The sequence below is a fragment of the Haliotis cracherodii genome, unplaced genomic scaffold, assembly GCF_022045235.1.
Source record: "Haliotis cracherodii isolate W230 unplaced genomic scaffold, xgHalCrac1.p SCAF_2, whole genome shotgun sequence".
In the NCBI taxonomy this organism is placed as follows: domain Eukaryota; kingdom Metazoa; phylum Mollusca; class Gastropoda; order Lepetellida; family Haliotidae; genus Haliotis; species Haliotis cracherodii.
The window spans coordinates 80,539,464-80,548,548 of NW_027266275.1; the positions used below are offsets into that span (position 1 = coordinate 80,539,464).

General features: G+C 41.3%; 1 pseudogene; it reads right to left on the bottom strand.

Moving 5' to 3' along the window:
* Positions 1–1,154: 1,154 nt before the first annotated feature.
* LOC139467840 (uncharacterized) lies at positions 1,155–8,656 on the bottom strand (annotated as a pseudogene).
* Positions 8,657–9,085: the final 429 nt, after the last annotated feature.

Consider the following 9,085-nt stretch of genomic DNA (forward strand, 5'->3'; position numbering starts at 1 on the left):
GTTGAAAATTGTCTTTAGACGCTGATAGAACAAACGATTTGTCAACTTGCGAAATCCATTCATAGCTGAATTCAATGTTTTGTTCGTCATTTGTCCTCAATCAATTTCAGACGACAAAAGATGAATCCGGAAACACATTAGGCCGACACTATACATTTCTACCAATCATACTACTGTCGCTGGATCAAAGCAACAATCGGCGTCAAGGCGTATATGTTTGTTTGCATATATTCATGGACATAAGTGAAATGGATTGGACACAAAAATCGTTTAGTCATATCTAAATAGTGGCGTACAGCTTTAAATATCAAATAATATTTCTGAAATGCCATATAGGAGCATGGGTAACGTACGCACCACTCCATGATCAATAATATCGTGAATAGATTTGAACGACGTCTCTCTTTGTTGATTAAAACATTCAAGAAAATAGTGGTACGAATTGTCGCAATCATTTCCATAGGCACATGTCAGGTCAGTTTTAACATATACTCTGAAGTCAACAAAACCAATGTCGTAATTGAGTGTCGAATCATATTTCATTTTTTATACGATAATATAAACACGTAGGATTCGAATTGTATATCTTCTGTGCGTGTGAATTAAATTGTCTTAAATTGTGATTTTAATTGTCTTAATTGTGTTTAGTTTCGTACACTCAGTGATAAATTATACCACATTCTAATTGATGATGGAGAAATTTATTTTGCAATGAAATATGTTCAGAGCTTCTTAAATTATCGTGATTTAGTTTGTACCCTACACATTACTTTAAATATACACCGGGAAAGCTAAACCGCCCCCTAAGATAACAGATTAAAACATGTCCCGGTGAATGTTAACTGTTGTGGCAATGAAAATGAGAATAGCAAACATGGAGTTCTATCGTAAGGATGTCATGTCATTCAAGCATTCTATGAAATACAGAATGTTCAGGCATCAAATTTGGGTATTCAAATCCGAGATCTTGCCTGTGGCAGCAATTGAACTATTTCAACGGTCAGGACAATCTCCAACGGTGCTTCCCACAGGCAGATCATCATCAGGGGTTCCATTTAGTACAGCGTTCATTACGACTCGCTTGTAGTCTAAGAACCTGGCGGATAATTCACTGGTCGGAATAAAGCAGATGTGTGGGGGGTGGGGGGTGGGGATTAGGGGCGGACTGCAGCTATCTCTTCAGCGGATCCGACGTCGGGGGGTCGCAGGGTAGACCCTGTCATCCGGGCACCTGGGCGGCTTCCTGGGTCTTCTAACTACGGATGTCATATAGGTTCTCAAAGTGACATTTATAACCTGAAATTGCCACCTGATATTGTCGAATGAACTCTGCCATTCCATACTTAAAAGGTATATCGTTTTGGGGGTTAAACACCACCTTTGGTTGTGCTACAATATCGTGATTAAAATTAAACCTCAGCTGACAATGGTGGTCGTTTTGAATTGCCTGAAAATTATTCTTACAGATCACATTCGTTTATTCGCTTTCATTTTGTCTTTGTTTGATGTTTAACGCCGCACTCAGCAATATTCCAGCTATATGTCGGCGGTCTGTAAATAATCGAGTCTTGACCAGACAACCCAGTGCTGGATATCATGAGCATCGATCCACGCAATTGTGATACGATGACATGCATCAACAAAGTCAGCGAGTCTGACAAACCGATCCCGTTAGTCGCCACTTACGACAAGCACAGTCGCCTTTTCAATTCAATTCAATTCAATTCTTTATTATATGAAAGGCCACAGGCCCATATACAACGAAGTTACATAACATATTTTATAAAATACAAAGTCAAGGTTACAATTCACTTCGTAACAAAAAAGCATTATGTATGTACAAAGCCAGTTGATGTTGTGTTATAAGATCCTTGCAAGACAGTAATGAAGACAATCCTATAGCATAAAAATGAGATAAAGACCACTGAGGTAAGTACTTGTTTCTTAGATTTTCGTATATAGGGCAAATAAACATCAAAATGGTATTCATCTTCGACAACAATGTCACAAAATGGGCACAATTGTATCGATTTGTCAATAGATAAAAATCTCACTGTGTTAATTTTTAGATCATTCAGGCCAAGTCTAAAACGAATAAGGGTGTTACGAGAATTCCTGTACCGTAAATGTGATAAATAAGATTCTGGTTCAAGCAGTGGCTTGAATTGGCGATAAGTATCATATCTTGAACTTTCATAAATATCTGAATGCCATTTCTGATGAAACATATCAATGGCACTCATGCGAAAGTACTTAATGAAAACATTTGCATTACCAAATGTCTGGGACAGCCAAATGAAACCAAAGCCATATCTAAAAAGCAATGTACGAATACAAGAAGCCCATGTGTTCTTTCCAAGACTGTCAAGGTGTACGAGCATGTTGTAGGCTTTCTTGGGTAAACGGTGTTCAGGCATTATTATTATTTTACACCAATACTTCAAACAATGAGTGTAAGATCCAATGTACAAGCTTGTGTTGCTGAAGACCTGCTCTACCTCGGATCTTCGCAGGTCTCGTTCGTTTTGTCAGTTATTTCATTCCATGTCACTAAAAACTTTCCTAGGATGTTTCACTATTTTGTGAAGGGGCTTTATCATTGTAAATATTGTTAAATATACCGTTTCCTTTTTCGGCTACGTTCTGCTTTAATTGTTTCTGAACTGTTTCAAAGTAGAGAGACCGGTAATGCTACCATCACACCAAAGTAGTTCTATCCCGTTCTACCCCGTTCTAAACAAAATACTTGAACGGGCTGTGATCGCGGTAGAACATGTAGTTTGGCGTAAAATACGATGCTTATTGGTTCACAAGCAGTCCTCAATACGTCTATCTCGTTCTTAGCCAGTCTGCAGTCCGATTGTGTCCAGTTCAGATCGCGTAAAAAAGTCCGTTCACCTCATTCGACAACGTCCTCGCGTCCTGGCCCGACTCCTATGGATACCGAGCGCGTTGTAGTCAGTCTTCATTCAAGTTCAGGGCTCCGAGCTATACACATCATGCCTCTAAAAAGAAGTAGACACACGTACTGAAATTTATGTCCGACTGCACCACGTAGTAACACGTCCCTAGTAGGTTCGAAGTACTGTAATTCCGTTCGTAATACGTCTTTCTCGTTTTGAGTACGTTGTCAATCCGACTAATTGCAGAACGGGATGGACGGGATAAAATTTTGAGCAGACTCAAAGTTCTAGAGCACCCTCCCCTTCCGAGCCCGATAATGAAGTTCGTAAAAAGACTGTCAATAGTTGCTACAGCGTCCACTACGTTCATACACAGTTGGAGCCCGTTCGACAATTTTTTTACGAACGTATTGAGAACTAGCTTGGTGTGATGGGGGTATAAGAAATAAATTTTGGAGGACCTGTAATTATTCTGTATGCTTTCATCTGCAGTCTTTTTAAATGTAAACGCAACGCCTTGTCCACATCCATCCACATAAAAGTGACGACCTGTCACTACCGTGTACGTCTTAAGAAACATATTTTTATTCAATGTAATTTTTTCATGGAAAAAATCCTTTTTGAAGTTTAACAAATAATATGTGATATGTGACGCTATTGTCCAAGGCGTTTTAAGATGTTATATGATATTATTTGAAGATAAGTTGCGTACCTTCACCTAAACTAAGGCTAGCCCTCGTACCTGGTCCTGACAAATTGGGGATGAACGTAAGACGAACTCCCCGATATCCAGGAATCTGAACTCTCTTCCCTAATGCCATATATGTTTTATCTGTCGGTTGGTCTCTTATCATTGCTCTATGTCTGGTAGCTTGGCTGTTATTTCTAACCTTATTACCTTGACCATGATACCTGATAGACCCCTTGCCCTCGTGGCCTAGTACTGCTCTCACCTCGGAGGGCTGTATATCTACTCAAGGATGATACATACTCAAGAATGTTGCCAATTCTTGTCATAACAATAATATGGCAATAATATCTTATTTGTTTAATTCATGATTTAACTTTTCTTTATTTATTTAAGTGACTACAGTAAATTACGTTTATAACGAACACGCTTATAACGAACTGACGGATTTAACGAACTTATTTTTAGTCCTGATAATTTGTTGTATATGCTGTATGTATGCTTATAACGAACTACGGTTATTACGAACTAAAAAAAGTGGCCCCCTCGAGTTCGTTATAACCGTAGTCTACTGTATTATAATTCCATGCCTATAATAGTATCACTTCCTACATAACGTTATTCCCCATTGCTTATGATTTTCCATACCATATACATGTTTGTCTTTATCCATCATGTCAATGAAGCTAATTTCATTCTTAAGATAAAGGCATAGGCTACGTTTTATGTGGATTGTAAGATATAAACCCAGTGCTGCCAGTGCGTTCTCAGTGGCTTTTCTTCACGCTTTTCGCAATAAAGTCATCTGAACGGCTGCGAAGCTTTCACGGCGGACCTTGTCCAAAAACGTCTGTAAAATACATAGTGGAAGTAAAGACATTGAGATATTTAAGACATATCTGAGTCTGAGTGAGTGTGATGTGAGTGTGTGAAGTGAACAACCCCCCTTCGAACAGAAGCCCGAAGATGCAAGTCTTCGGCGGTTGCCACTTTGGGTGACACACACGAACACGGGTGTGGTGCTGACACATCATCAGGGATAGGAATAGACTTCAACTTAGACGACCGCCTCGGTGGTCTAGTGGTAGAGCGTCCACCCGGAGAGCGGAAGGTCCGGGGTTCGATCCCCGGCCGCGTCATACCAAAAGACGTTAAAAGTTGGTACTTGTTGTTGCCCTGCCTGGCGCTCGGCATTAAGGGGCTAAAACAAGGACTGGTCAGCTCGGAGTCAGTATATTGTGTCTGAGTGAAGTATTCATGTTAAACTGCGGCATGGTATCTCAGCGGGCTAGCACTATAAAACCGGCATCAGTCTGGACTAGTACAAGCAGCACTACTACGTGTTACGTAAGTGCATTAAGGGGCACGGTTGGCCCGGTCGTCTAAGGCGCCGCGATGTGCGTCCCTTGGACACGCCACAAATCTATGATTGTGGGTTCGAATCCCGGTTCGCCCCGATTATGTTTCTAGGTTTGTCAGCACCATACCCGTGCTCGTGGGTTTCACCGAAGTGGTAAACGCTGCATCACTTGGGCTTTCCTACCATATTAAGCTGACACGCCGTGATATAAATGGAATACTGTCACTCACTATAAGTGCAATAATTTTGGACGCGACGTTAAACCCCATTTCACCTCACCTTCAACTTAAACCACATTTCTCATTTTCGGATGCAAACTTTAAACGCGCAATCGCGATGTTGAAGCCCCTGGTCAGATTTTGAGATTCCGGGTCAGATTAGGCCGAAGTTAGAGCCAAGGAAATGGATCGGGTGGTCAGGCTCCGACTTTACTGATTGTTTCACATGACCATGTATAGGACAGTTATCATGCTATCTAAGACTGATCTGTCTTGTCCAATCTCGGTTACCTAAAGTGGAAGTGACATGATATTGACTTACCGGTGCTTCGCGCATGTACTTTATGGCCTGAAACAAATATTGGCAGATGAAAATTAGAAAATTAGAAAATTAGAAAAGTAGAATCTGACAAAACTGTTGTCAACTGCTCTGTCATATTCCGTAAATGAATAATGGAAAAGAATACAGACCAGAAATATTCAGAACCTACAAACATTACAACAAAACCCCTGAGTTGGGGGTGACAGTAACCAGCAGCATTGGTTTATGACTTCACATGCACAACTAGTAAATGTTCTAACACTAAAATGTTTGTTTGGTGGTTCGTTGTTTAATGCCGCACTCATCAATATTCCAGCTATACGATTGCAAGCATCAGCTAGCATGGCCACGCGATCCCGTTTGTCGCCTCTTACGACAAACATGGGTTGCTGAAGACCAATTTTAAGCCGGAGCTTCGCGGGGCACTTAAATGACGTCCCTGTTTTCAGTCCAAGGCATCACAAGCTCTAACGGTTAATGCTGCCTGGTCCTGACCGGCCCTGCGACAAACAAGTATGAAAATACTAAACAATACTTTATTTACCTTAACTTTGTCAAAGTTATTCTGGGAAAGTGTAATGGCTCTCCGAAAGCAGCACGTGATACTCGCAATCTCGCGAATGGCGGGTCCCTTCAGATCATCAATACTGATATGATCTGCGGATCAGAAACGAAACTTGGGGGGATAAACGAAGCAGAAGTGTTTGCATAGCATGTCAGAATAATAGCAGTTCGCCAATTTCCCCTCAAACCAGTAGTGTAGTATATGTGTAAACACATAACTAAACCAGCACATACAATAAATATATGCTATTATTAGCTTTTAACAACTGACAATTTAGAGGAATGTATTTTTTCTTCTTACAGGCACAGTGTATCAATATTTACAGACTGGTGTATCAATATTTACAGAGGAGTGTATCAATATTTACAGACGGGTGTATCAATATTTACAGACGGGTGTATCAATATTTACAGACGAGTGCATCAATATTTACAGAGGAGTGTATCAATATTTACAGACGAGTGTATCAATATTTACAGAGGAGTGTATCAATATTTACAGACGAGTGAATCAATATTTGCCTGACATCAAATTGCTACGAACAAAAGCTTTCAGTGAATTTTGAGTCAGGTGTATATAGAACCACGTGTTTCATGTGCTCCTGTGCGATAGTGTGCCACCTACACCGTAGAATGGAACGAGTGTTATTGAATCACAGGATTCATGTTCCGTTCCTGCGTCATGGCGTACCACCTGTTATTCAAACACAGCACTCAGGATGGGTTATTGTGCTATGGCGTACCGACGACACTAGATAATGGAGCACATGTTATTGAAGCACAGGATTCATGTTGGGCTTCTGTGCTATATCGTGCCACCTCTAGTAGAGGATCGAACACGTTTGGATAAAGCACGTATTTGATGTTGGTCTCCTACACTATATCGTGACACCTCTAGTAGAGGATCGAACACGTTTTGATAAAGCACATATTTGATGTTGGTCTCCTACGCTATAGCGTGACACCTATCCTGGAGCGTGGAACACGTGTTTTTGAAGCACATGATTTATGCTGGTGTCCTGTGATTTAGCGTTCCGCCTATACTGGAGAATGGGACAGTTTGTATTGAAGCACATGCTTGACTCTTACATGGTAACGGACCACCTATACCAGAGAAAGAAGTACGTGATTCGTGCGTGGCTCCTATAATGGTTGTACAGAGACATCTTAATCCTGCTATCCTAACTAGGCATGGCATTGGACCTTTCAATAATATATTTTATTACCTTCTCTTGTGCAGAAGGGCTTGAGTTTTGGAACCCTCACAGCTGGAAATAATCATAACACATGTCATTTCCATACGATGTTTACACTTAAAGGGCAAGTAAAGTCACCATTTGCAACTTAATCACAAATTTTTGGCCAAAATTACATTTGAAAAAGGGATATAAAAAAAGACGATGAAAAACGCCAGGCGAAATCATGCACCGCAACTGAGGGGATTCCCTTTACTGAGGTTAAAACGGGTTCCGTTTAACGCGCTGTGCAATTTCAACGATCTGCCTGCTTTTTCCAATCATTTTATGTCACCTAATGCCTTAACAACATTGAAGATACCTTCAGTTGTCTCCTCAGGGGATAATCTCTGACTGGTATTCAATAAAACCCTCATATTTCTTCATATCGTTGGATTTGTTTGTTTGTTGTTTAACACCACACTCAGCAATATTCCAGCTATATGACGTCTGTCTGTAAATAATGGACCAGACAATCCAGTGATTGACATCATGAGCATCGATCCACGCAATTGGGATACGATGACATGCATCAACAAAGTCAGCGAGCCTGACCATCCCGTTAGTCGCCTTTTACGACAAGCGTAGTCGCCTCTTACGGCAAGCATGGGTTGGTAACGACCTGTTCTAACCCGGATCTTATCGTTGGAAGTAAACAGCATTTCGCTCCAACACGAATATGTCATGTACGGCAGATTCTATGAAAAGAGAGGGTTGCTAGACGACTGCAAATAATTAAAATGGTGTGCGCGTGTGTGTGTGTGTGTGTGTGTGTGTGAATTGTGTACAGCTACGAGTTTATTATGATTCAGGGTGGCCATGGTTGATATCATCCAGTCATGAGTGCAGTACCAATAACATTCGCCATAAGTGTGTTAAAGGAAGTTGACCTACCTGGGGAACAGAACCGCTCTAGCAGCTGCACAAACCATTGCTTCTTTGTTGCGTCAACCATTTCGAAACATTTCAGACAATCGGGAACAGCGACAGATTCTATCATTAAGGGTACAATGCTGCCGTTGTTGTTAATGCTGTATCGAACAGCTAGATTTAGCTGGTACATAGACCACTTAGACTGTACAAACTCCGGGGACAGCACCACAACTACATGATGGGAGTTTTCGAGAAACTCCTGAAACAGATCTGTGATGTACTTTCCAGCGCAGCTGAAATTCCGATCGTATTCACCACACTTAATTCCATACTTCTCCGACTCCAGAGTGTTGATCCACTTCATAACCCACTTTGTGTCAGCATTGGCATGGCAGAAATACGCCACATATTTCTTGAATTTTCTGTTGCACGCCGCCATTTTGAAATCACAAAGTTTGTCACATTTGGGTTGGTCGACCAACATCGGGCTCATTCTGGTAGACTGCAGACGAACTATAGTCGGTGTCACCTACAGTGGGTACAATCATCGAGTTCTCCGTGAAGAGGCTGGGACAAATGTAGTTGACAAATGGCGTTGTGACAAAAAGATTTTATCTGCGTATTAATATTTTGTCCTGGAATAAGTCCACGTCAGGCTGAATACAGCACGTGAACCGGAGTCTCTGGCTCGAGTCACTCGCCGTCTTCCGGCTGTGTGGATGTGACGGATATAGACGTTATCACATGTTAGTGAGTGAGTGTGTGTGTGTGTGTGTGTGTGTGTGTGTGTGTGTGTGTGTGAGTGAGTGAGTGAGTGAGTGAGTGAGTGAGTGAAGGACTACACGGAGTAAAACTGTTTTACACTCGCCATAACATATCAGATAACGATTTGATTTTTTTCGGTTTTACAGGGGGGGGGGGG